The sequence below is a fragment of the Acanthochromis polyacanthus genome, chromosome 2, assembly GCF_021347895.1.
Source record: "Acanthochromis polyacanthus isolate Apoly-LR-REF ecotype Palm Island chromosome 2, KAUST_Apoly_ChrSc, whole genome shotgun sequence".
NCBI classification, from domain to species: Eukaryota; Metazoa; Chordata; class Actinopteri; family Pomacentridae; genus Acanthochromis; species Acanthochromis polyacanthus.
Genome location: NC_067114.1, coordinates 452,252 through 478,660, shown reverse-complemented (window position 1 = coordinate 478,660; position 26,409 = coordinate 452,252). Strand labels below are relative to the sequence as shown.

Sequence of the window (26,409 nt, the reverse complement as noted above, 5' to 3'; positions counted from 1 at the left end):
TAAATTCTCAGTTTTTAAAAAACCCGACAGCAATAACAGTTCAGAAACGTTAAACAAACACAGCAGCAGTTTGTTAGGATCATCAGTGGAGTATTTAACTCTTCTCTGTTTAAACAACATCTCAGTGTGTTGTCTTCAGAGACACGTCTGTCCTCGTGTAGTTCTGGTTCTGGTTCTGGTTCTGGTTCTCCTACACGTCTGTCCTCGTGTAGTTCTGGTTCTGGTTCTGGTTCTGGTTCTTCTACACATCTGTCCACATGTGTAGTTCTGGTTCTGGTTCTGGTTCTGGTTCTCCTACACATCTGTCTACATGTGTAGTTCTGGTTCTGGTTCTTCTATACGTCTGTCTACATGTGTAGTTCTGGTTCTGGTTCTTCTACACATCTGTCTACATGTGTAGTTCTGGTTCTGGTTCTGGTTCTGGTTCTCCTACACATCTGTCTACATGTGTAGTTCTGGTTCTGGTTCTTCTATACGTCTGTCTACATGTGTAGTTCTGGTTCTGGTTCTGGTTCTCCTACACATCTGTCTACATGTGTAGTTCTGGTTCTGGTTCTTCTATACGTCTGTCTACATGTGTAGTTCTGGTTCTGGTTCTTCTACACATCTGTCTACATGTGTAGTTCTGGTTCTGGTTCTGGTTCTCCTACACATCTGTCTACATGTGTAGTTCTGGTTCTGGTTCTTCTATACGTCTGTCTACATGTGTAGTTCTGGTTCTGGTTCTGGTTCTTCTACACATCTGTCTACATGTGTAGTTCTGGTTCTGGTTCCTAATAAGGTTCTGTAGACTGAGGAACTCTTAATGTGTGGAGAAGTGATGAGTTCTAAAAGCATCATGGAAACTTGAGGCTTTTAATCCACTTTATTTACAGCTTCTGTCAAACTCCAGACGTTCTTGTTTCTAAAAGTTCTCACCTGCAGCAGATATTTATCAACACTTCATGTCTGATTTATGATCAACATGAATCCAGATCCTATTTTTACATGAACTCTGGTAACCTGCTATCTGAACTCTGAATTTAAACGTCCTGATTTCAAACCTGAATAAACTCCAGGTATAAAGAAGCTTCAGATGCTAACTAAAGCTACAATAATGATGTTTAAACACCTTATCCAGGTTTACAGTTAATTCTGAATTCAGAGATCTCAGTGAGAACCACGTACCAAAGCAGCTTTTATTTTTAGTATTATTTTAGTATTATTGTTTTTATAAAAGCTGGAAGATGATGCATGGATATTCAACAAACAGATGCTGAACACCTATCACACGCCTGAAGTGAACAGATAAATGTTGAGCTGCATGATGTAGAAAAACCACCTCAATGGAAATATGAAATATGTCCTTCAGCACATGGTGGAGAGAAATACAGATTTATAAGAAGAAGAAAAAAGAGTTCATATCCGAGAAAACCCTTAGTTGTATCAGCCGGATCATAAGAGAAGCACAGCAGCCTACAGAGCTCTGTTCATTCATTTTAATTTCTATTTAGTTATTATTTTGTCCTTTTCTGGGTCTGGTAGTCGATGTTGGGACAGACCAGTTGTTCATTTATGAATGTTTAGAGACACACACTGATCTGATCTGATGTAGGACGGGTTGTTCTCTCTCTGACATCTGTATTAACTTGACATTACTTACAGAGTTCTACAACATAAATAAAATCTAAAGATTAGAACACATCAGAAAATGTCACTGATCCCAAAAAACACCTTGAAGAAGATCTTTTTGTTCACAATGACTAAAAATACACATAAAAAACTGTGTTTTTAATATTTAAAAAAAATGCTGACATGTAGTCACTAAATTTTCAAAGTGCAAATTATGGAGGTTTTATGGCTCCACTTGTAAATTCTACCACAGAATGAGATCATGTGATTAGATCTGTTCCACAAAACACAGATGTACATTTTTACCTAAACGTGAATACATTAGATCAGCTGTAGGAGCTGTTTCTGTTCCTTTGTTGGGTTATAGCCTGCTTTGTTTTCAGCTGCTGATGAGGTAGAAGCTGTGGAGGACTGAAAGAGAGCAGCTACACGTCATGCTTGGCTTGTTTCATGTCGACACAGAACAGATTTAATGCTGATCCAGGTGCTGCTGTTCCTCTGAACTGATCTCATTCAGAGATGCAGCATGAGAACTCCACTGGTTTCATGACGGCTTTCTTTACATTATTTAACCGATCACGGCAGCAGAAACATGATGGAAGTTCCATCTGAGTCAAAAACCAACATCTTTGTGTTCACCTGTGGCCTTTAAATGCTGAGAGCAGCCAGAAGATGCATCAGATGTGTTTACATCCACTCTAGTAACCAGGTTAGAATCACTGTTTTAACTCCATTTTTGACTGAACAAGTTAAAGATGAACCCAGTTGTGTTTCTGGACGCTGCTCTGTTGACTTCACCTCGAGATGTGATCATAACGCTGTGACTGCTACAGGTGATTTAAACTGCAGGAGAATACTACTATCTATTAAATAACTTTTAATAAATATGTTTAAAATATGTTTCATGACCAGAAACCTATTTAACTCAGAAAACAGCTCTATGCAAGCAACGCTACCAATGATTAGATTTAAACTATGAATGTCGGCACTCGTAGCTGGAGTTAAACTACCATTCTAAAATCTGGGATCATCCGGACAATTCCATGTTTTCCATTAAACTCCCACTTTTATCCATGTGCTAACATAACTGAACAAGGGTTTTCTAACCATCAATGAGCCTTTCAACACCATTAGCTAACACAATGTAGCATTAGAACACAGGAAATGTTCCTCTGTACCCCTATGGAGATATTCCATTAAAAATCAGCTGTTTACAGCTACTATAGTCATTTACCACATTAACAATGTCTACACTGGATTTATCATTCATTTTATGTTATCTTCATGAAATAAAACGGCTTTTCTTTCTAAAATCAGGAGGTTTCTAAGTGTTCCCAGATGTTTTAATGGTGGTCTACAGTAGTGAAATGTTCAGTGGAGTACACTTTTGAGAACCTGGTTGTTGCACAACCAAAGAGCCTCATTATTGTCTCAGGAAAGCCGTCAACAACATAGAAATAGTCTTCAGAGTACCTGTTTAAACTTTGTCACCTGCTGCTTTCCAACCAGACCGATAAGGACGCTGAGATAACTAAAGACACCTCAGGTAATCCAGTCTTTGCTTTAATAGTCAGATATTTCCAGCAGGTGTTCGCTGCCTCTCTTAAATATCTTTCTTCTCTTTGTGACCTCGGTCACCTTGACCTGCCGGCTGCAGATGGCTGGAAGAGTTCCCCACAATGGTCCTTTTGTTCCCGTTGGAACAATCCTCTGGTTTATTAAACATGTTATACTTTGATCCGCCCTGAACACGCATGTGCTGATACACATATTTCATATTCAGACATTTAGAGACACACTAGGAAGAGCTTTTAGTGTTGGTCTGTAAATTTGACTTTAAAACAAGCACAAGAAAAACAGCAAGTCTTTTAGTAACAAGTAGATACATTTTAAATATGACGTAAATTGTAGCCCTAACCCTAACCCTATGTTACTGAGGCTTTAGGGTTTGTCTACATGCAGACAGACATACATGTTACTGAGGCTTTAGGGTTTGTCTACATGCAGACAGACATACATGTTACTGAGGCTTTAGGGTTTGTCTACATGCAGACAGACATACATGTTACTGAGGTTTTAGGGTTGGTCTACATGCAGACAGACATACATGTTACTGAGGCTTTAGGGTTGGTCTACATGCAGACAGACATACATGTTACTGAGGCTTTAGGGTTGGTCTACATGCAGACAGACATACATGTTACTGAGGCTTTAGGGTTTGTCTACATGCAGACAGACATACATGTTATTGAGGCTTTAGGGTTGGTCTACATGCAGACAGACATACATGTTACTGAGGTTTTAGGGTTTGTCTACATGCAGACAGACATACATGTTACTGAGGTTTTAGGGTTTGTCTACATGCAGACAGACATACATGTTACTGAGGTTTTAGGGTTTGTCTACATGCAGACAGACATACATGTTACTGAGGCTTTAGGGTTGGTCTACATGCAGACAGACATACATGCTACTGAGGTTTTAGGGTTTGTCTACATGCAGACAGACATACATGTTACTGAGGCTTTAGGGTTTGTCTACATGCAGACAGACATACATGTTACTGAGGTTTTAGGGTTTGTCTACATGCAGACAGACATACATGTTATTGAGGCTTTAGGGTTTGTCTACATGCAGACAGACATACATGTTACTGAGGTTTTAGGGTTTGTCTACATGCAGACAGACATACATGTTACTGAGGCTTTAGGGTTTGTCTACATGCAGACAGACATACATGTTACTGAGGCTTTAGGGTTGGTCTACATGCAGACAGACATACATGTTACTGAGGTTTTAGGGTTTGTCTACATGCAGACAGACATACATGTTACTGAGGCTTTAGGGTTGGTCTACATGCAGACAGACATACATGTTACTGAGGTTTTAGGGTTTGTCTACATGCAGACAGACATACATGTTACTGAGGTTTTAGGGTTTGTCTACATGCAGACAGACATACATGTTACTGAGGCTTTAGCGTTGGTCTACATGCAGACAGACATACATGTTACTGAGGCTTTAGGGTTGGTCTACATGCAGACAGACATACATGTTACTGAGGTTTTAGGGTTTGTCTACATGCAGACAGACATACATGTTACTGAGGTTTTAGGGTTTGTCTACATGCAGACAGACATACATGTTACTGAGGTTTTAGGGTTGGTCTACATGCAGACAGACATACATGTTACTGAGGTTTTAGGGTTGGTCTACATGCAGACAGACATACATGTTACTGAGGTTTTAGGGTTTGTCTACATGCAGACAGACATACATGTTACTGAGGTTTTAGGGTTTGTCTACAGACAGACATACATGTAACTGAGGCTTTAGGGTTGGTCTACATGCAGACAGACATACATGTTACTGAGGCTTTAGGGTTGGTCTACATGCAGACAGACATACATGTTACTGAGGTTTTAGGGTTTGTCTACATGCAGACAGACATACATGTTACTGAGGTTTTAGGGTTTGTCTACATGCAGACAGACATACATGTTACTGAGGTTTTAGGGTTGGTCTACATGCAGACAGACATACATGTTACTGAGGTTTTAGGGTTTGTCTACATGCAGACAGACATACATGTTACTGAGGTTTTAGGGTTTGTCTACAGACAGACATACATGTAACTGAGGCTTTAGGGTTGGTCTACATGAAGACAGACATACATGTTATTGAGGCTTTAGGATTGGTCTACATGCAGACAGACATACATGTCTCTGACATCACCAGAGTTCAGAAAAGTTCCACAGAAGAAGTTGCAGAAGTTTTGTCCCACTCCTCCGTCCATTGTCTGATCTAGAACATCTTCCATCGCCCCTTTAGATAAAACTCCCCCAGAAACTCCGTCTGCTACATTTTTGATAAGAGATGAGCCCAGAAAACAGCGGGAGGCTTCTAAATTATGCAGCCGTTGGCGTCCTCTTAGGGGCAAAAGTAGAGTTGGGCTGAGTTGTCGAAGGGAACGAGCTGTGACAGGCCGGAGCGTTGGGGAGGCGACATGCATTATGGATGGTGCTAAGTACGCCTCAGCTGGAGGAGCTGAGTGGAGGCGATGGAGGGCGATGGGACGGAGCCAGCCGATTGGTCGCCTGCAGTTAATGCACTTTATCCCCAAAAAAACATCGCAGCCTCCACCTTTCAGCACAACACCGGCCCTAAAATGTACACAACCTCCATTTCCCCAAATAAAAGTCCTGCAGCCGTGCAGAGGACGACTAACAGACGGTAATCCACGGCGCTTTCAGGGAGATTTTTAAAAAGATGCTCTTTAGTTAACATCCAGTCTTCAAATAGGAAGAATCTGTCTGTTTTTAGGTTCAAATGCTTCATCATATCCGTGTGTTGGAGGCATTTAGAAGTTCTTAAACTCATCAATAATGTCTTACAGAAAGTAAAGTTAAGAAAACTGATCAAAACTTAAAACTCTAGAAAGCAGGATATCAAATATTAGAGACACTCCCTGTCAAGATGTTCATAAATAATGGCCAAAATAATAAATTCATTGAAAGGATTTGTTTGTTTTAACAGCAGCTGATCTGAGCAGAGTTCTTTCTAATACATTTTTAATAGTTTTCTCCTAAATCAGCTTCAATTTTCCTCCTCCGTTAATATTTAGATGTTAGATTAATGCCAGATGTTTGAGGAAGAAAAGCCACCTTAAAAGTTATTTATTATACTGTATGGAATAATAATAATAATGATAATAATACACATCATAAATATGTTCATGAAGAGCAGCTCTGGTGGACTCGTGTATTAAAGTCAAAATGCTGCTGAATTTTTCTGTTTATTCACACGTTTCTTCATTTCTTTTACCTTTCTGATTATTTTTTTATCAAAAATTTAAAAATGCTGCAGAAACAGGCCTTCTTTTTAATTTATTATATTCTATTAAATGTCTCTTTTTTCACTTGTCCTTATTCTCTGGTAGGTTTCTGTATTTGAAAGCGTGATTCCACTCTGAGACTTTCTTAGAAATGCACATTCATACATAAAGCAGCTAACTTTAAGTCTCCTGTGGAATCTGCTCTTATTAATGAAATAAAAAAACACAGAAACCATCTCACCAGCACATGAGGCGTGTTTGCATTAGCAGCAGTTTTACCCCGGGGCACACAAGTTTCAGACAAGCTACCAAATATTGATAATAAGCCACAATAAATCGGGGTAATAGCTTTCTAAAATGGCTGCTTCCTGAACCAGACGTCCCATGATCCTCCAGCTGAGTCCTGCTGCTAACCAGGTTTAATATTTGATGAAATTAGTTCTGCTCGCTGCTTCGCAACTCTTACTTCTGCTCAATGCCTCCAACCTGATTTCTCCTTTTTAGTAAATGGTTTCTGTGTTTCACGTGTAATGAGTGACGATTTAAAGACGTCTGTGGAGGAAATTAGAGCTTTTAGATTCTCATCAGATAGACCAGAGGGTTTGATTCTGTTCTTAATAATCTTTGTGTGATTTTATTGAACAAACCAAACAGTTCTAGTAAATCTGTGGAGCTGAAGATGAGCCAACAAATATGAAGAGATTGTAAAGTTAATTTTATTTCACATTGAAGCTAAATAGATTAGGACAAACCTTTAATTTCTCATTAAATAAACCAGTCTTTGTGCTCAGTAACTAACTGAATGAATTAAAAGATTATTTTATGATACAGAAGGGATAAAGTTAGTTTGTATGTGTCTGTAGAACTACCATATCTTTATCATTTATACCTCCAGCTGTCCAATCTGTACTTGAACCAGTAAATAATTAGCTCTAGTTTGTTTATCTACAGTTTAATAAAATGAAAGCTGAATTTGAAGGTACTGTGGTGATAAAGCGCTGCCCTTCCATAAAGCTTTTTCCTCCTGATGGACAGACTGAAAGGAGTAAAGACACAAATCGAAGCTGCAGACGGAAATATTTTCACTTTTATTCTCAATAAATTGAAAAAGTTTTGGAGAGATTTTACCTGGATTACCTCATCAGGTTTTCCCCCGTGGAACATTTTAAACTCTTCTTATTTAAGAAATGTCACCCTCAGAAGTCTTCCAGTAACTTTTACTGGCATTAGTGATGTTTGTCTCTGATTTTTATCAATAATTTTCATCCCTACTTTTGTATCTACATTGATTTATGTTTAAATAGCTTTTCCTTATTTTTATTAGATGAATATTTCAGTAATTTTACACATTTCATCTACTTTGAGTACCATTACTTTACGGTCAGAAGACTGCTGGATCCTACATTTCCCATGATGCACCTCACCTCTTTACAAGTCTTTGTTAAAATTCAGGAACTCTCTCCACCTCCAGCTGAGATATCTCTGATGATAAAACCATAGAAGACGTGACGTTCAGATCATAACATGTTGATAACAGGGTTAGGTCATCTCAGAGCTCTTCACCAGAAGAATAAAAGATAAACCTGAGTTTAGTCGGTATAAAAGTGTAAAATAGATAAATGGAGTTCCTCCATGTGAACCCAGGTTTTTACAGATCAGGATGGGTTCATAATGCTGCCTTAATATTTCTGTTCTTTACTGGTTTATGCAAAAAAAGACTAATTATGCTTCAGTTCAAGTCCATAAACTAATTAAAACTAAATAATCTTTTCCTCCTGGAGCCGTTTCCCTTCTGCTCTATTTACTTATTATCTTTACAGCAGATAGCAGGTGATCTGATTCTGGTCTTTTTACATAAATTTCTTCTCAACATCTTAAAATTGTCTTTTTTTTAGAGCTCTCTAACATTAAAACTATTTCTGTTTTTAAATTACTGCAGTAGCATCTGTGTCTTTTTATGTTCACCCAACAGTTTCTGAGACAAATCAAAGCTACTTTTCTGGTTATTCAGTGAAAATATCAGAAGGTTCCCCAGTTTTGGACCACACAGAAGTAATCAGAGGATTCTGACTGAACAGCGGGACGTTTAAAATGCAGGATATTTTACTCCAGAGACTCGGATTTACTTCCTGAAAACATTTAAGCACCAAAACCACTTTTCCTGAAAGTTATGGAGACGCTGATTCATGTTAAATGTTCATCTGAGGCATCGAGTGTGAAATAAACCAAATCATGATCTTCTCCAGACTTTCACGATGTGCTTTGAGAGCCTAAATATAACCACTAAACTGTGCATTAATTTATAGAATATGAGATTTTTACACAGTCTAGATGAAGTTTCTGTGAGTTTCTACGTGAAAATAAAACCGACTGAATCCCCCAAACGGCTCCTCTTGAATCCAGGAAAGAATATTTAGATTTCAGGGACAGAAGAGAAATGATGAGCAGCAGAAATGTGAGGAAGACTGAAGGTATTTTAGCTGAGGACTGTATTCCATCCAGGTGGCTGGCCTGTAATAAATTGGAGATGTTTCTGTCTGAACTCGGGTTTCAGGATGAGCTAGCGGCGTAAAAGCCTGATGTTTATTTGGTACGGATTGATTTAGTGTCTCAGAGAAGGCCTGAACCGGGTCCTGCTGCTTTTAACTGCCGTGTTATTGTCCATTAGACGAGATCCATGCCTGAGAGGGAACAGGAGAACGTGGCTCTAACATGTGTTTGGATTGAAGTCCCGTGATTGATGCTGAGATTCATCCCCCAAAGATCTGCTGCAGAGGACTGAGCTCAGGGTAAACGAGCTGCTTTACACACTTTACATGTCAAATGTTGAAGAGGTTTACATGAGAAGGTCTGATTTTTCCTGATAAAAGTCTTATATTTCATAGATGTAATGTTTAGACATGTCAGAGTGTTAGTTAGCTGCACTCTGTCCAACTTATGAGTCAAAATGTGATTAAGACATGAAACGAGAAGAGAAGCCGATAAGAAAACAAAAGATACTATAAGATCAGTTACGACAAGATAAAGGTAAGATAAAGTGTAATTTAGTTAAGTTAGTATACGTTCAGACAAGTTAAAGGTAAGATAAATGAAGTTTAATTAAGTCTAGATACAATTAGTTAGGATAAGATAAAGTTAATTTAAATTGAGCTTAATTAAGTCAAGTTACGATAAGTTAAGATGAAGTTAAATTGAGTTAGAAAAAGTTAGGGTAAATTAAGACAAGCTAAGATAAAGGTAAGTTAAGATACATTAAGTTTATTTAAATTAAATTAAGTCAAGTTAGGATAAGTTAAAGTTAAGTTAAATTAAGTTTAACTAGGATAAGTTAGGATAAATTAAGACAAGATAAAGTTTTAGTTAACATAAACTTTATTAATTCTAAAATACATTCTTTGGCCAGATATTTCTCAGAAAACAAATTTACTTAGAATTAAAAATGAAGTATCTGATAGAAAAACAATAAGATTTAATAAGTAGGATATATTGCTGAAAATAAAATAACCAAATAATAGAAAAGTAATAATGATGCTGAGGCAGCAAAGTAAAATTACACATAAAAATTTAATACTGACTTTGACACGTTTACATGGAAGGGAAATATTGCTCCTAAAACTGTCATGTTGTGTGTGTGTGTGTGTGTGTGTGTGTGTGTGTGTGTGTGTGTGTGTGTGTGTGTGTGTGTGTGTGTGTGCGCACATAAATGGCTGTCTATATGTTGGGAGGGTGGAGAGTTGTTTTTTTTTCTATTTTTAATTGTATTTATTTATTGTCTTCTTTGTTTTTAATTGTTGTGAAGTACTTTGTGTTGTTCTGCATGAAAAGTTCTTTACAAATAAATAAAGTTTGAAGTTTGAAAACTGAAAAATTACATGTGATTTAAAAAATACACATTACATTTAAATATTACTCCAAAAAATAACATTTCTCATTACAACATTCAGTGTTTGTTAACATGAACAGAACTGATTATTAAATCTGCTGTTTATCCACATTTAGAGCTGAGGCTGATATCCTCACATTTATAGTAAAATATCCATATTTATCATTTTCAGGTTAAGTAGCAGACAGTAGTACGTTAGTCTAATTACTGACACTATTATGGAAACACTTTGATAAAACATGTTTTTTCCCTACCATTTATTTTTAAATCTGGCAGCCAGGAGGTGTTACCAGGTCACATGAAACAGATTTTAGACGTACAGCCAAGACAACGAGTCTAAACTTTAGAGACTTTTCAGTTGAACTGCAGGCAGTGTTTCCACAGAACAGTAAAAATCAAGAACACAGCAGTAACATATCTATAATATGTATTTATACCCTCAACCTGGGAAAATGTTTCACATGTTGATTCTAGTTTTCTTCGTTTTTTGTAAAATAAATAATCAACAAAGAAAATAAACTTTATTTTTGATGATTAATGGTATAATTTAGTTTGACCTTTCAGATTTCTCTACTTCGAGTTGTGGTTGTTTGGTTTCCTTAGCGATGCATGATTTTATATTTTAGTGGAAAATGAGCTGACAGTGAATAAAACCTGACAAGAGGAGAATCAGCTGGGGTTCCAATGGATGAAGGAATTTTAGGGAACAACTGAAGTCGGATTTCTTTATTAGGCTCCATGGATAACTGTAGAAATGTCCAGAAACCCATTCATTTGTTGAAGAGATCTTTCAGTTTGTAGCACAGCGGTAGAAACCGACATGTTTAGAGCCAAAAGCATCCATCCAGGGTGTTATCTGGAGGAAGATGAGCAGCTCTTAGGTCTGAAATAATGTTAAATGGAGCTAAATGTTGAATAAGTTTTTTCTCTGCAGCTGATGCAGTATTGCGCTATTCTCGTCACGTTTCTCACATTTTGGCTGCTTGTAAACCTTCACATCTCAGGGCAAAGCTGCAGCAATCTGCTGAAACTTTAATATCATCTCCAGTGTTCCTCACTCCAACACCACAGAAATAACTGCTGAAGCTCTCAGCTGACCTGGAAGAAGACGGGAGTCTGTAGTTCTACCAGCATCAGGAGTCTGTAGTTCTACCCTCAAGAGTCTGTAGTTCTACCATCATCAGACGTCTGTAGTTCTACCATCATCAGGAGTCTGTAGTTCTACCATCATCAGGAGTCTGTAGTTCTACCATCATCAGGAGTCTGTAGTTCTACCATCATCAGGAGTCTGTAGTTCTACCATCAGGAGTCTGTAGTTCTATCATCAGGAGTCTGTAGTTCTACCATCAGGAGTCTGTAGTTCTGTCATCAGGAGTCTGTAATTCTACCATCAGGAGTCTGTAGTTCTATCATCAACAGGAGTCTGTAGTTCTATCATCAGGAGTCTGTAGTTCTACCATCAGGAGTCTGTAGTTCTACCATCAACAGGAGTCTGTAGTTCTATCATCAGGAGTCTGTAGTTCTACCATCAGGAGTCTGTAGTTCTATCATCAGGAGTCTGTAATTCTACCATCAGGAGTCTGTAGTTCTGTCATCAGGAGTCTGTAGTTCTACCATCAGGAGTCTGTAGTTCTACCCTCAAGAGTCTGTAGTTCTACCATCATCAGACGTCTGTAGTTCTACCATCATCAGGAGTCTGTAGTTCTACCATCATCAGGAGTCTGTAGTTCTACCATCAGGAGTCTGTAGTTCTACCATCATCAGGAGTCTGTAGTTCTACCATCAGGAGTCTGTAGTTCTATCATCAGGAGTCTGTAGTTCTACCATCAGGAGTCTGTAGTTCTGTCATCAGGAGTCTGTAATTCTACCATCAGGAGTCTGTAGTTCTGTCATCAGGAGTCTGTAGTTCTACCATCAGGAGTCAGTAGTTCTGTCATCAGGAGTCTGTAGTTCTACCATCATCAGACGTCTGTAGTTCTACCATCAACAGGAGTCTGTAGTTTTACCATCAGGAGTCTGTAGTTCTACCATCAGGAGTCTGTAGTTCTACCATCAGGAGTCTGTAGTTCTGTCATCGGGAGTCTGTAGTTCTACCATCATCAGGAGTCTGTAGTTCTACCATCATCAGGAGTCTGTAGTTCTACCATCAGGAGTCTGTAGTTCTACCATCAGGAGTCTGTAGTTCTGTCATCGGGAGTCTGTAGTTCTACCATCATCAGGAGTCTGTAGTTCTACCATCAGGAGTCTGTAGTTCTACCATCAGGAGTCTGTAGTTCTACCATCATCAGGAGTCTGTAGTTCTACCATCAAGAGGAATCTGTAGTTCTACCATCATCAGGAGTCTGTAGTTCTACCATCATCAGGAGTCTGTAGTTCTACCATCAACAGGAGTCTGTAGTTCTGTCATCAGGAGTCTGTAGTTCTACCATCAACAGGAGTCTGTAGTTTTACCATCAACAGGAGTCTGTAGTTCTACCATCAGGAGTCTGTAGTTCTACCATCAACAGGAGTCTGTAGTTCTGTCATCAGGAGTCTGTAGTTCTACCATCAACAGGAGTCTGTAGTTCTACCATCAACAGGAATCTGTAGTTTTGTCATCAGGAGTCTGTAGTTCTACCATCATCAGGAGTCTGTAGTTCTACCATCAACAGGAGTCTGTAGTTCTGTCATCAGGAGTCTGTAGTTCTACCATCAACAGGAGTCTGTAGTTTTACCATCAGAAGTCTGTAGTTCTACCATCAGGAGTCTGTAGTTCTACCATCATCAGACGTCTGTAGTTCTACCATCAGGAGTCTGTAGTTCTACCACCAAGAGTCTGTAGTTCTACCATCAACAGGAGTCTGTATTTCTGTCATCAGGAGTCTGTAGTTCTACCATCAACAGGAGTCTGTAGTTTTACCATCAGAAGTCTGTAGTTCTACCATCAGGAGTCTGTAGTTCTACCATCATCAGACGTCTGTAGTTCTACCATCATCAGGAGTCTGTAGTTCTACCATCAACAGGAGTCTGTAGTTCTACCATCAACAGGAGTCTGTAGTTCTATCATCAGGAGTCTGTAGTTCTACCATCAGGAGTCTGTAGTTCTACCATCAGGAGTCTGTAGTTCTACCATCATCAGACGTCTGTAGTTCTACCATCATCAGGAGTCAGTAGTTCTACCATCAGGAGTCTGTAGTTCTACCATCAGGAGTCTGTAGTTCTACCATCAACATGAGTCTGTAGTTTTACCATCAGAAGTCTGTAGTTCTACCATCAGGAGTCTGTAGTTCTACCATCATCAGACGTCTGTAGTTCTACCATCATCAGGAGTCTGTAGTTCTACCATCAACAGGAGTCTGTAGTTCTACCATCAACAGGAGTCTGTAGTTCTATCATCAGGAGTCTGTAGTTCTACCATCAGGAGTCTGTAGTTCTACCATCAGGAGTCTGTAGTTCTACCATCATCAGACGTCTGTAGTTCTACCATCATCAGAAGTCTGTAGTTCTACCATCAACAGGAGTCTGTAGTTCTACCATCAGGAGTCAGTAGTTCTACCATCAGGAGTCTGTAGTTCTACCATCAACAGGAGTCTGTAGTTCTACCATCAGGAGTCTGTAGTTCTACCATCAGGAGTCTGTAGTTCTACCATCAGGAGTCTGTAGTTCTACCATCAGGAGTCTGTAGTTCTACCATCAGGAGTCTGTAGTTCTATCATCAGGAGTCTGTAGTTCTACCATCAGGAGTCTGTAGTTCTGTCATCAGGAGTCTGTAGTTCTGAATTAGTGTACAACCTGCTTCAATATCTACAGATTTATACACATCATCTGCAAATTTACACAATAAACACACATCTGCCTCAAAGCGATGAACTCTAACACACACACACACACACACACACACACACACACACACACACACACACACACACACACACACACACACACACACATGTCTGGTTCTGCTATTCCCGTGGGGACTTACCATTGACTCCCATTCATATCTAACCCCTAACCCTAACCCTAACCTTAACCCAGACCAAAACAATGTCTAACCCTACAGAAACTTTTTTGCACTTTTACTTTTTTCAGTAACAACAACATTGCCAAGAAACACTGCCCCCCTAAATTCTGACTTTTACTACAAAATACAGACTATTTAGTAGGCTTGGGCGGTATTACGGTAATACCTTGTACCGCCGGTGTTTAAAAATAGCAGCGCTATCAGTTCCAATACCGCCATGAAAAAAATGCAATGCTCTTATACAGGAGATAAGTGTTATGAGAGTGTGTGGCTCCATTATGAGAGAGGGAGAGAGAGCAGCGTGTGTGAGAGGGGGAGAGCGAGATGTCCGAGCGACCCTGAATGCAGCGCAAGTGAGGAAGACGATAGTCGGTTCGGGGCGTAAGAGAGAAGAGGTGTGTAGCTGCTGGGTTAGCGACTGTATGGCTCAGCCGCTGTTAATTTACAATAAAGGCTGCAGTATTCTTCAATAAGGCCGGGCTCCTGTGTCTTTGCCTTCTACGACTGCTGAGGAAGTGAAGGGGGTTAACCCCGAAGTAACAGCAGTAACTTCAGCCCTGGAGAACTGTCCTCTCCTGGGTTTCCTGACCACGGTCAGGAGCTGAGCAGGAAAGGTTAACATAAGGATTAAATATTAAATAAAAGTCATTTAATGCCTAAAATTGATTCAATGTCCAGTAGCACTTGTGTGGTTGAATTTTCAGTTTTACTTAAACAGTTATGTTTTAGCCTACTTTTGAAGACTTTCCATAAAGTTTATGAACGTGACGTCGTCACGTGACAGTGCCAGGGAGGGGGGGGCAGATCCCGCACGGAGTAACTTGGTGTCAAAAAAGAACACAACTTCTGCAGTTTGGGAGTATTTCGGGTTCCAGGCAAACGAGAAAGGAGAGCCGGTAAATACTGATGAAGCAATTTATAAATTCTGCAATCAAAAGGTGATCGCGAGAGATGGAAACACCTCTAACCTAAGGACACATCTCCGAATCAACCACCCACTCACTGCTGAGAGTATTCAATTTACGAACGTGAAGGCACAAGCCAGTAGCAGTAATAGTCACGGTAATACCGTATACCCCGGTAAAATGTGAAGGAAGTTTGACAGTATCAAAATGTGGATCCCGCCCAAGCCTACTATTTAGTGAGGTTTGAGTTTGTGTGATTGTTCTTGTTGAACAAACCAGTGTCAGATTAAAGATGAGTCTTTGCTGCTGATTAAGTGAAAATGATCACAGTTAATTACCAGAAATCTTCATGAGGAGTAAAATCCAGCAGCAGTGTTGGTTGTTAATGCAGAGTGAAACCATCCATCCATCCTCTATACACCGCTTTATCCTCACTAGGGTCATGGGGGGTGCTGGAGTCTATCCCAGCTGACTCAGGTGAAGGCAGGGGACACCCTGGACAGGTCACCAGTCTGTCACAGGGCTACATATACAGACACACAATCACACTCACATTCACACCTACGGACAATTTAGAGTAACCAATTAACCTCAGCATGTTTTTGGACTGTGGGAGGAAGCCGGAGTACCCGGAGAAAACCCACACATGCACAGGGAGAACATGCAAACTCCATGCAGAAAGATCCCAGGCCCAGGCCGGGATTTGAACCGGGGATCTTCTTGCTGCAAGGCAACAGTGCTAACCACTACTGCACTGTGCAGCCCAGACTGAAACCAAATGATTCTAAACTCAATCAACTGTAGACAAGAATGCTGTATTTCTCTATATTCTTGCTGTATTCTTGCTGTATTTCTCTGTATTCTTGATATATTTTTGCTGTACTTTTGCTGTATTTCTCTGTACTTCATTAGCTCTCCTGTGTTTATGAGTGGGCAGTGGCTGGTTTACATTCCAGAGCCCAGAAACAGAAATGATCTAAATGATCTCAGTTGAGGAAAAGAGTCCGACAGTTTAAAGAAGACGGTCTGATAGTTCCAGATTATTATCTAAAGGCCTTCCTGTCTGAGTTTCCACTAACCACTGTCCTCAGATCAGGTCTAAACGTCACAGTAAACACAGTAACTCAGAATACAGCAATAAAACTCTGTCACTTTTATTTGGTCAGTTTTCAGTTCTTCTATGTTATATTTAGATCTTAGACTGAGGACATCTGGAGACACTTTCAGCTTTAAAATGCAGGTTGTTGATGATTTTATGTGTTAATGTCCAGGTTTTTGAGATTCATCTGTATTTTCACAAAATATTTAACATTCATTAATCAAGTTTTGTGCTATTTGTTTGTCAGCTTCTTATTTAGTATAAATATCTCAGTAACTTATTCTACTAACAGTCAGACAAAGAAACGATTCCAATTTTTGGTGCAAATCTGAATAAACAACGAGAATGTGAGATGTTTTTTTTTTTAGTTTTTTGTAATTTTAAGACTCTTTGGGGCCGTTTACACGAGGACGCTTGCAGGTAAAAACATCCCAATATTTCAACAAAACACCCTACCATTTATACGAGGACGGCGTTTTGGGGGCTTGAAAACGCAAAAATTTGAAACCGGCCTCCAGAGTGGAAAAGTAGAAAACGCTCCGCCGTTACGTTTCCGTCTAAACAGCAAAACGCAAAACTTTGCCGAGATCTGACCACGTCGCGCACACGATTACATCACATACGTGCTTTGGTTTGCCGGCCAGTACAAGGACGTAAACAAAGATGTGTGATTATTTCCATCCTTCGTACCTTCAAGCAGCTCTGGCAGCTCTATGTACACTACAGGAGTCGTACCAACAAACGTACAGAATCTGTACAGATTCCATTCATGAACATTTACCGCGGTGGAGATCCGAAAAGGGAGATAGTACGCATGCGCGTAGACATGGCGGAGTTTTATCACAGCGCCACCCAGCTGCCTGGCATGCATATCCAATCGAATTCCACACACTATAGAGTCACCGTATATACGCAGATTTCCTTCAAAACCGCTCATCTAAATGTGAAATGACAAGACGCCACTTTTGCGTTGTTTTCTGTTAAGATGGTCCTCGTATAAACGTAGCCCTTTTCCTCCTTTTTTCTTCAGTTTTTAATCAGTGACAGCACAAGCTATTTTCTGGAACCTTTACGTTTCCTTCTGGAGCATTTTTAGAGTGACTGTTTAGTGTCACGAACTAGGGAGGGCTGGACCCGTGCAGAGAGCCACACTACCAAGATCGGAGGAGATTAGAATGATGTTTATTGTGGCTGGGTGGATAATGGCGGGTGGGGAGACGTCTGAGAGGGGAGATTCAGGGAAGGCGGCAGAAGGAGTGGGTTTGGAGGGGCTGGATGGTCTTGGACCCCGGCGATCTGACGGCCGAAGTGTTCGGTGGTTTGGGATCAGCTGGCGTCCAGTTGGTGTTCGGGACGAGGAGTCGGGAGGTGGAGAGCAGCCAGCGGGCTGCTGTGGGTTCTGGACAGGTGTGGATGGACTGGCGGGGAGTTCAGGAAAGGGAGGGGGTTCCGGGCTGACTGGAGGGTCCATGGGAGGATTACAGGGTGCCGAATGGGTCCGGGGGGAAAACAGACAAGGGACTCGGAGACGGGATCCCCGACAGCTGAGTCTAAGGAAGAGAAAAAGACACAGCGCATTAAAACTCCTGAAAGCTTCAACAGACTGCTGTGCAGCTAGAGAGCAAACTGACTATTGAGTCGTATTCAACAATCTGGCAGGGAGTGGAAGGCTGAGCCGGTACTTATTGCAGGGATGGTAATCAGTGAGATGTCCTTCAGCTGTCCGGGACCCGTGGGGAAGGCTGATTACCTAAGTGGAGGCAGGTGTGAGCCCATACTCCACTCAGGTGTCACACTGGGGAAGGAAGCAGAGGCAGGGGAGAGGATGGGAGACTGGAGACAGAGGGAGAGGAACAGAGAGGCAGAGAGGCAGAGAGACAGAGAGACAGAGAGGCAGAGAGACAGAGAGGCAGAGAGACAGAGAGGCAGAGAGACAGAGGGACAGAGAGGCAGAGAGGCAGAGAGACAGAGAGACAGAGAGACAGAGAGACAGAGAGGCAGAGAGACAGAGGGACAGAGAGGCAGAGAGGCAGAGAGACAGAGGAGCAGAGAGGCAGAGAGAAAGAGAGACAGAGGGACAGAGAGAAAGAGAGACAGAGGGACAGAGAGGCAGAGAGGCAGAGAGGCAGGGAGACAGAGGAGCAGAGAGGCAGAGGGACAGAGAGAAAGAGAGACAGAGGGACAGAGGGACAGAGAGGCAGAGAGACAGAGAGACAGAGAGGCAGGGAGACAGAGGAGCAGAGAGGCAGAGAGACAGAGAGACAGAGGAGCAGAGGGACAGAGGGACAGAGAGGCAGAGAGGCAGAGAGGCAGGGAGACAGGGAGACAGAGGAGCAGAGAGGCAGAGAGGCAGAGAGACAGAGGAGCAGAGGGACAGAGAGGCAGAGAGGCAGAGAGACAGAGAGACAGAGGGACAGAGAGGCAGAGAGGCAGAGAGGCAGAGAGGCAGAGAGACAGAGGGACAGAGAGACAGAGAGGCAGAGAGACAGAGAGACAGAGAGACAGAGAGGCAGAGGGACAGAGGGACAGAGGGACAGAGAGGCAGAGAGGCAGAGGGACAGAGGGACAGAGGGGCAGAGAGGCGGAGAGGCGGAGGGACGGAGAGACGGAGAGACGGAGAGACGGAGAGACGGAGAGACGGAGAGGCGGAGAGGCGGAGGGACGGAGGGGCGGAGAGGCGGAGAGACGGAGAGGCGGAGAGACGGAGAGACGGAGAGACGGAGAGGCAGAGAGGCAGAGAGGCAGAGAGGCAGAGAGGCAGAGAGGCAGAGAGGCAGAGAGACAGAGAGACAGAGAGGCAGAGAGGCAGAGAGGCAGAGGGACAGAGGGGCAGAGAGGCGGAGGGACGGAGAGGCGGAGAGGCGGAGAGACAGAGGGACAGAGAGGCAGAGAGGCAGAGGGACAGAGAGACAGAGGGACAGAGAGGCAGAGAGGCAGAGAGGCAGAGAGACAGAGAGGCAGAGAGACAGACAGAGGAACAGAGGGACAGAGAGGCAGAGAGGCGGAGAGGCGGAGGGACGGAGGGACGGAGGGACGGAGGGACGGAGGGACGGAGGGACGGAGAGAGGGACAGAGAGACAGAGAGACAGAGGGACAGAGAGGCAGAGAGGCAGAGGGACAGAGAGACAGAGGGACAGAGAGGCAGAGAGGCAGAGAGACAGAGGGACAGAGAGGCAGAGAGGCAGAGAGGCAGAGAGACAGACAGAGGAACAGAGGGACAGAGAGACAGAGAGGCAGAGAGGCAGAGAGGCAGAGAGACAGAGAGACAGAGGGACAGAGGGACAGAGAGGCAGAGAGGCAGAGGGACAGAGGAACAGAGAGAGGGACAGAGAGACAGAGAGACAGAGGGACAGAGAGGCAGAGGGACAGAGAGACAGAGGGACAGAGAGGCAGAGAGGCAGAGAGGCAGAGAGACAGACAGAGGAACAGAGGGACAGAGAGGCAGAGAGACAGAGGGACAGAGAGGCAGAGAGGCGGAGGGACGGAGGGACGGAGGGACGGAGAGAGGGACAGAGAGACAGAGAGACAGAGGGACAGAGAGGCAGAGAGGCAGAGGGACAGAGAGACAGAGGGACAGAGAGGCAGAGAGGCAGAGAGGCAGAGAGACAGACAGAGGAACAGAGGGACAGAGAGACAGAGAGGCAGAGAGGCAGAGAGGCAGAGAGACAGAGAGACAGAGGGACAGAGGGACAGAGAGGCAGAGAGGCAGAGGGACAGAGGAACAGAGAGAGGGACAGAGAGACAGAGAGACAGAGGGACAGAGAGGCAGAGGGACAGAGAGACAGAGGGACAGAGAGGCAGAGAGACGGAGAGACGGAGAGACAGAGAGGCAGAGAGGCAGAGAGGCAGAGAGGCAGAGAGGCAGAGAGGCAGAGAGGCAGAGAGACAGAGGGGCAGAGAGGCAGAGGGACAGAGGGGCAGAGAGGCGGAGGGACGGAGAGGCGGAGAGGCGGAGGGACGGAGAGGCGGAGAGGCGGAGAGGCGGAGAGGCAGAGAGACAGAGAGACAGAGGGACAGAGGGACAGAGGGACAGAGGGACAGAGGGACAGAGGAACAGAGGGACAGAGGGACAGAGAGACAGAGGGACAGAGAGGCAGAGAGGCAGAGGGACAGAGAGACAGAGGGACAGAGAGGCAGAGAGGCAGAGAGGCAGAGAGACAGAGAGGCAGAGAGACAGACAGAGGAACAGAGGGACAGAGAGGCAGAGAGGCGGAGAGGCGGAGAGGCGGAGGGACGGAGGGACGGAGGGACGGAGGGACGGAGGGACGGAGAGAGGGACAGAGAGACAGAGAGACAGAGGGACAGAGAGGCAGAGAGGCAGAGAGGCAGAGAGACAGAGAGACAGAGGGACAGAGGGACAGAGAGGCAGAGAGGCAGAGGGACAGAGGAACAGAGAGAGGGACAGAGAGACAGAGAGACAGAGGGACAGAGAGGCAGAGGGACAGAGAGACAGAGGGACAGAGAGGCAGAGAGGCAGAGAGGCAGAGAGACAGACAGAGGAACAGAGGGACAGAGAGGCGGAGAGGCGGAGAGGCGGAGGGACGGAGGGACGGAGGGACGGAGGGACGGAGAGACGGAGAGACGGAGAGACGGAGAGGCAGAGAGGCAGAGAGGCAGAGAGGCAGAGAGGCAGAGAGACAGAGAGACAGAGAGACAGAGGGACAGAGAGACAGAGAGACAGAGGGACAGAGGGACAGAGAGGCAGAGAGGCAGAGAGGCAGAGAGGCAGAGGGGCAGAGGGGCAGAGAGGCAGAGGGACAGAGGGGCAGAGAGACAGAGGGACGGAGAGGCGGAGAGGCGGAGGGACGGAGAGACGGAGAGACGGAGAGGCGGAGAGGCGGAGAGGCAGAGAGACAGAGAGACAGAGAGACAGAGAGACAGAGGGACAGAGGGACAGAGGGACAGAGGGACAGAGGGACAGAGGGACAGAGGGACAGAGAGAGGGACAGAGAGACAGAGAGACAGAGGGACAGAGAGGCAGAGAGGCAGAGGGACAGAGAGACAGAGGGACAGAGAGGCAGAGAGGCAGAGAGGCAGAGAGACAGACAGAGGAACAGAGGGACAGAGAGGCGGAGAGGCGGAGAGGCGGAGGGACGGAGGGACGGAGGGACGGAGGGACGGAGGGACGGAGGGACGGAGAGAGGGACAGAGAGACAGAGAGACAGAGGGACAGAGGGACAGAGAGACAGAGGGACAGAGAGACAGAGGGACAGAGAGGCAGAGAGGCAGAGAGGCAGAGAGACAGACAGAGGAACAGAGGGACAGAGAGACAGAGAGGCAGAGAGGCAGAGAGGCAGAGAGGCAGAGAGACAGAGAGACAGAGGGACAGAGAGGCAGAGAGGCAGAGGGACAGAGAGAGGGACAGAGAGACAGAGAGACAGAGGGACAGAGAGGCAGAGGGACAGAGAGACAGAGGGACAGAGAGGCAGAGAGGCAGAGAGGCAGAGAGACAGACAGAGGAACAGAGGGACAGAGAGACAGAGAGACAGAGAGACAGAGGGACAGAGAGGCAGAGAGGCAGAGAGGCAGAGAGGCAGAGGGGCAGAGAGGCAGAGGGACAGAGGGGCAGAGAGACAGAGAGGCAGAGAGGCAGAGGGACAGAGGGACAGAGGGACAGAGGGACGGAGGGGCGGAGGGGCGGAGGGGCGGAGAGGCGGAGAGGCGGAGGGACGGAGGGACGGAGGGACGGAGGGACGGAGGGACGGAGGGACGGAGGGACGGAGAGACGGAGAGACGGAGAGGCAGAGAGGCAGAGAGGCAGAGAGGCAGAGAGACAGAGAGACAGAGAGACAGAGAGACAGAGGGACAGAGAGGCAGAGAGGCAGAGAGGCAGAGAGGCAGAGGGGCAGAGGGGCAGAGAGGCAGAGGGACAGAGGGGCAGAGAGGCAGAGAGGCAGAGGGACAGAGGGACAGAGGGGCAGAGGGGCAGAGGGGCAGAGGGGCAGAGAGGCAGAGAGGCAGAGGGACAGAGAGACAGAGAGACAGAGAGACAGAGAGACAGAGAGACAGAGAGACAGAGAGGCAGAGAGACAGAGGGACAGAGGGGCAGAGGGGCAGAGGGGCAGAGAGGCAGAGAGGCAGAGAGGCAGAGAGACAGAGGAACAGAGAGAGGGACAGAGAGACAGAGAGACAGAGAGGCAGAGAGACGGACAGAGGGACAGAGAGACAGAGAGACAGAGGGACAGAGAGGCAGAGAGGCAGAGAGGCAGAGAGGCAGAGAGACAGAGGAACAGAGAGAGGGACAGAGAGACAGAGAGACAGAGGGACAGAGAGGCAGAGAGGCAGAGGGACAGAGAGACAGAGGGACAGAGAGGCAGAGAGGCAGAGAGGCAGAGAGACAGACAGAGGAACAGAGGGACAGAGAGGCAGAGAGGCAGAGAGGCGGAGGGACGGAGGGACGGAGGGACGGAGGGACGGAGAGACGGAGAGGCGGAGAGACGGAGAGACGGAGAGACGGAGAGACAGAGAGGCAGAGAGGCAGAGAGGCAGAGAGGCAGAGAGACAGAGAGACAGAGAGACAGAGAGACAGAGGGACAGAGGGACAGAGGGACAGAGAGGCAGAGAGGCAGAGGGGCAGAGGGGCAGAGAGGCAGAGGGGCAGAGGGGCAGAGAGGCAGAGGGGCAGAGAGACAGAGAGGCAGAGAGGCAGAGAGGCAGAGAGACAGAGGGACAGAGAGACAGAGAGGCAGAGAGACAGAGGAACAGAGGAACAGAGGGGCAGAGAGACAGAGAGGCAGAGGGGCAGAGGGGCAGAGAGGCAGAGAGGCAGAGAGACAGAGGAACAGAGAGACGGACAGAGAGACAGAGAGGCAGAGAGGCAGAGAGACAGAGGAACAGAGGAACAGAGGGGCAGAGGGGCAGAGGGGCAGAGAGGCAGAGAGACAGAGGAACAGAGAGACGGACAGAGAGACAGAGAGACAGAGGGGCAGAGAGGCAGAGAGACAGACAGAGGAACAGAGGGACAGAGAGACAGAGAGACAGAGAGACAGACAGAGGAACAGAGAGACAGAGAGGCAGAGAGACAGAGGAACAGAGAGGCAGAGAGGCAGAGGGACAGAGAGACAGAGAGGCAGAGAGACACAGAGACAGAGAGGCAGAGAGACAGAGAGGCAGAGAGGCAGAGAGACAGAGAGGCAGAGAGGCAGAGAGGCAGAGAGACAGAGAGGCAGAGAGGCAGAGAGGCAGAGAGACAGAGAGGCAGAGAGGCAGAGAGGCAGAGAGACAGAGAGGCAGAGAGGCAGAGAGGCAGAGAGACAGAGAGGCAGAGAGACAGAGAGACAGAGACACAGAGACAGAGCGGCAGAGAGGCAGAGAGACAGAGAGGCAGAGAGGCAGAGAGGCAGAGAGACAGAGAGGCAGAGGGACAGAGGAACAGAGAGGCAGAGAGGCAGAGAGGCAGAGAGGCAGAGAGACAGAGAGACAGAGAGACAGAGAGGCAGAGAGGCAGAGAGACAGAGAGACAGAGAGGCAGAGAGGCAGAGAGACAGAGAGACAGAGAGACGGACAGAGAGACGGACAGAGAGGCAGAGAGGCAGAGAGGCAGAGAGACAGAGAGACAGAGAGGCAGAGAGGCAGAGAGGCAGAGAGGCAGAGAGACAGAGAGGCAGAGAGGCAGAGAGACAGAGAGACAGAGAGGCAGAGAGACAGAGGAACAGAGAGACGGACAGAGAGACGGACAGAGAGGCAGAGAGACAGAGAGGCAGAGAGACAGAGAGGCAGAGAGACAGAGAGGCAGAGAGGCAGAGAGACGGACAGAGAGACAGAGGGACAGAGAGGCAGAGAGGCAGAGAGACAGAGAGACAGAGAGAAAAATAGTGATTGAGAGACTGACCAACTGACCAACTGACCAGCTCAATCATGAGCTCCTGAGTTTTTTGCTCTTTTGGTTGCTCAAGAATGAGATGAATCACTATTTTTGAAGAAAAAAAGGAGGAAACCAGCTCAAACACATGTGAGTGTTGAAAATTTACTCGAAAAGAGGAAAAAGAAAAGAAAATATTGATCACTGGACACAGGCTAGCATAACAAAGCCCACTGCTAACTGCCAACTGTAAACAAGACTCTTAGCAACGGTCGTCATGAAGAGATCCACCAAAGTGCATACGGAGGCTATTCCTCTCCTTTATCCTTCAGACACAACAAATGAGACTGCCAGGAAAAACTTCAAGCAAAAAACCTTGAGAGAAAGGCCAGAGACATTATTCAGTGATTCGTTCAAGACCGGGGATATCAGCAACCTGATCCTGTTCACAGACCAGCCTCAAGCATGGCACTCTGCCATCAGTGCCCACTACCCGTCTGTGAAAAAAGAGGGAATCTGCAACGGCTGGAAAATAAAAATAAAAGAGGATTCGGATACTACCATGACTGTGAACCTCTATAAGAATGGGACCGTCATGGTTCAAGGGAACCATAAACAGTTTGAGACGGACTTCCTTCTTATTAAGGAAAGAGCCCAGCAGGAGAAAGCTAGCTCCACTGACATCTCCCAAACCCTGCCAAATAACACCTGCAGCCAAACTACTGAACAGCCCCCTGAAGAGAAGGAGCCCACCAGCCCAGAACAGCTCCAAGACCCACAGCTCCACCTCACCATCACCAACCTAAAGGTGAAGTTCACAGACCTGGAGAGAGACCAAGTACACCTGAGAGAGCTGATCAGCCAACAGTCATATCAGCCCACCACAGCTCAGCCTGACCTCTGCACAGAGCTGGACTTACTGAAGCAGGACAGAGACAGCTGCTGGAGAGAGCTGACCATGCTCAGAGCTGAGATCAAAGATCTGCAGCAAGACAGAGAACAACATCTAGCAGCACTGACAGCGCTGACAGAGGAGGTGAAGGAGCTCCAGGGAGAGAGAGAGGAGCACAGGAGAGCACTCACCTCTATGGCAAAGGAGGTAGAGGAGCTCCGAAGAGAGAGAGAGGAACACAGCAGAGCACCCACCTCTCCATCACATCAGCCTCAGGATAGAGGTGCAGAGACACAGGTACTGGAGGAAAGACCAGACCACTCCCAAGACTCTGTAAACAGCCAAGAGCCACCAGTGCAACAACCTACCTACAACCCCAGCTCCACATCCAACCCACAAACCAACACCACATCTCCTCCCACCCCAGAGACCAAGACCAGACCAGCACAACAGAGGAAAAAGTCAGACATTGTCCTCCTCATTGATTCCAATGGAAAGTTCCTCGATGAAAAGAAACTTTTCCCCACACACAAAGTGTCAAAAATCTGGTGTCCAAACACCCACAAGGCTATGGAGCTGCTGTCAGAGGAGCGGCTTGGATCCCCAAGCCACATCATCATCCACACTGGCACCAATGATCTGCGGAACCAGCAGGAGAGGGTGTCAGAGTCACTCAACAGAGTGATAGAGAAAGCCTCCAGCACCTTCCCCAGCAGCAGAGTGATTATATCCACTCTGCTCCCAAGGAGAGACTTCCACCCTGACACCATCCATAGGATCAACAGCAGCATATCCAGAGACTGTGCACAGAGACCCAATGTCCACCTCGCCCATCACTCCACCCTGGACATCAGCTGTCTCTACGACCACGTCCATCTGTTTAGAGACACAGTCCCCATCTTCGCCCAGACACTGAAAAACGTCGCTCTCGACAGAGACCAACCTACGGTCAGCAGGAAGAGCACATCAGCCCACAACCCCCACGGAACACCAAGATCCAGACCAACACAGCTGAGACAAGGCCGCCTTCAGCCCCATCCACATCATATCCCAGTAAGAGGCCACCAAAGAAACCCACCTCAAGCCCATCCACAGCCACTCCTGTCCCTCATGGCCCCACCCCAACCACAGCGACAAGAGCCACACCCCAGCCCACTGACTTATGCCCAGGTGGTCCGGAGAGCAGCAGAACCAACCCCCTCTCCACACCATGAGCTGAAGGACATTCAACAGATGCTCAGCCTACTTTGCTCCCATCTGATTGGACAGGTACCACGTTAGAGTCTGTGTGGACAGAACTATTAACCGTATTATTATTATACAATATGTTGTGCAAATACTTTGAAATTATTCTCTTTGACTAGGTGGTTTTTCTCGTTTTTGA

The 26,409-nt window shown here is 45.7% G+C and overlaps 1 protein-coding gene across 11 annotated transcripts in view; it reads left to right on the top strand.

The window, feature by feature from the left end:
* LOC110965258 (RNA binding protein, mRNA processing factor 2) overlaps window positions 1-26,409 on the top strand; it is a 68,139-nt gene that overhangs the window by 12,676 nt on the left and 29,054 nt on the right. For 7 of the 11 annotated variants that reach the window (XM_022214229.2, XM_022214235.2, XM_022214233.2 and 4 more), the window contains one exon: window positions 9,114-9,234. The exons of the other annotated variants lie outside the window; for them this stretch is intronic. The gene's annotated coding sequence lies outside the window, so the exon portion shown is untranslated. The remainder of the gene's footprint in view (window positions 1-9,113; window positions 9,235-26,409) is intronic. 11 annotated transcript variants of the gene reach the window in all.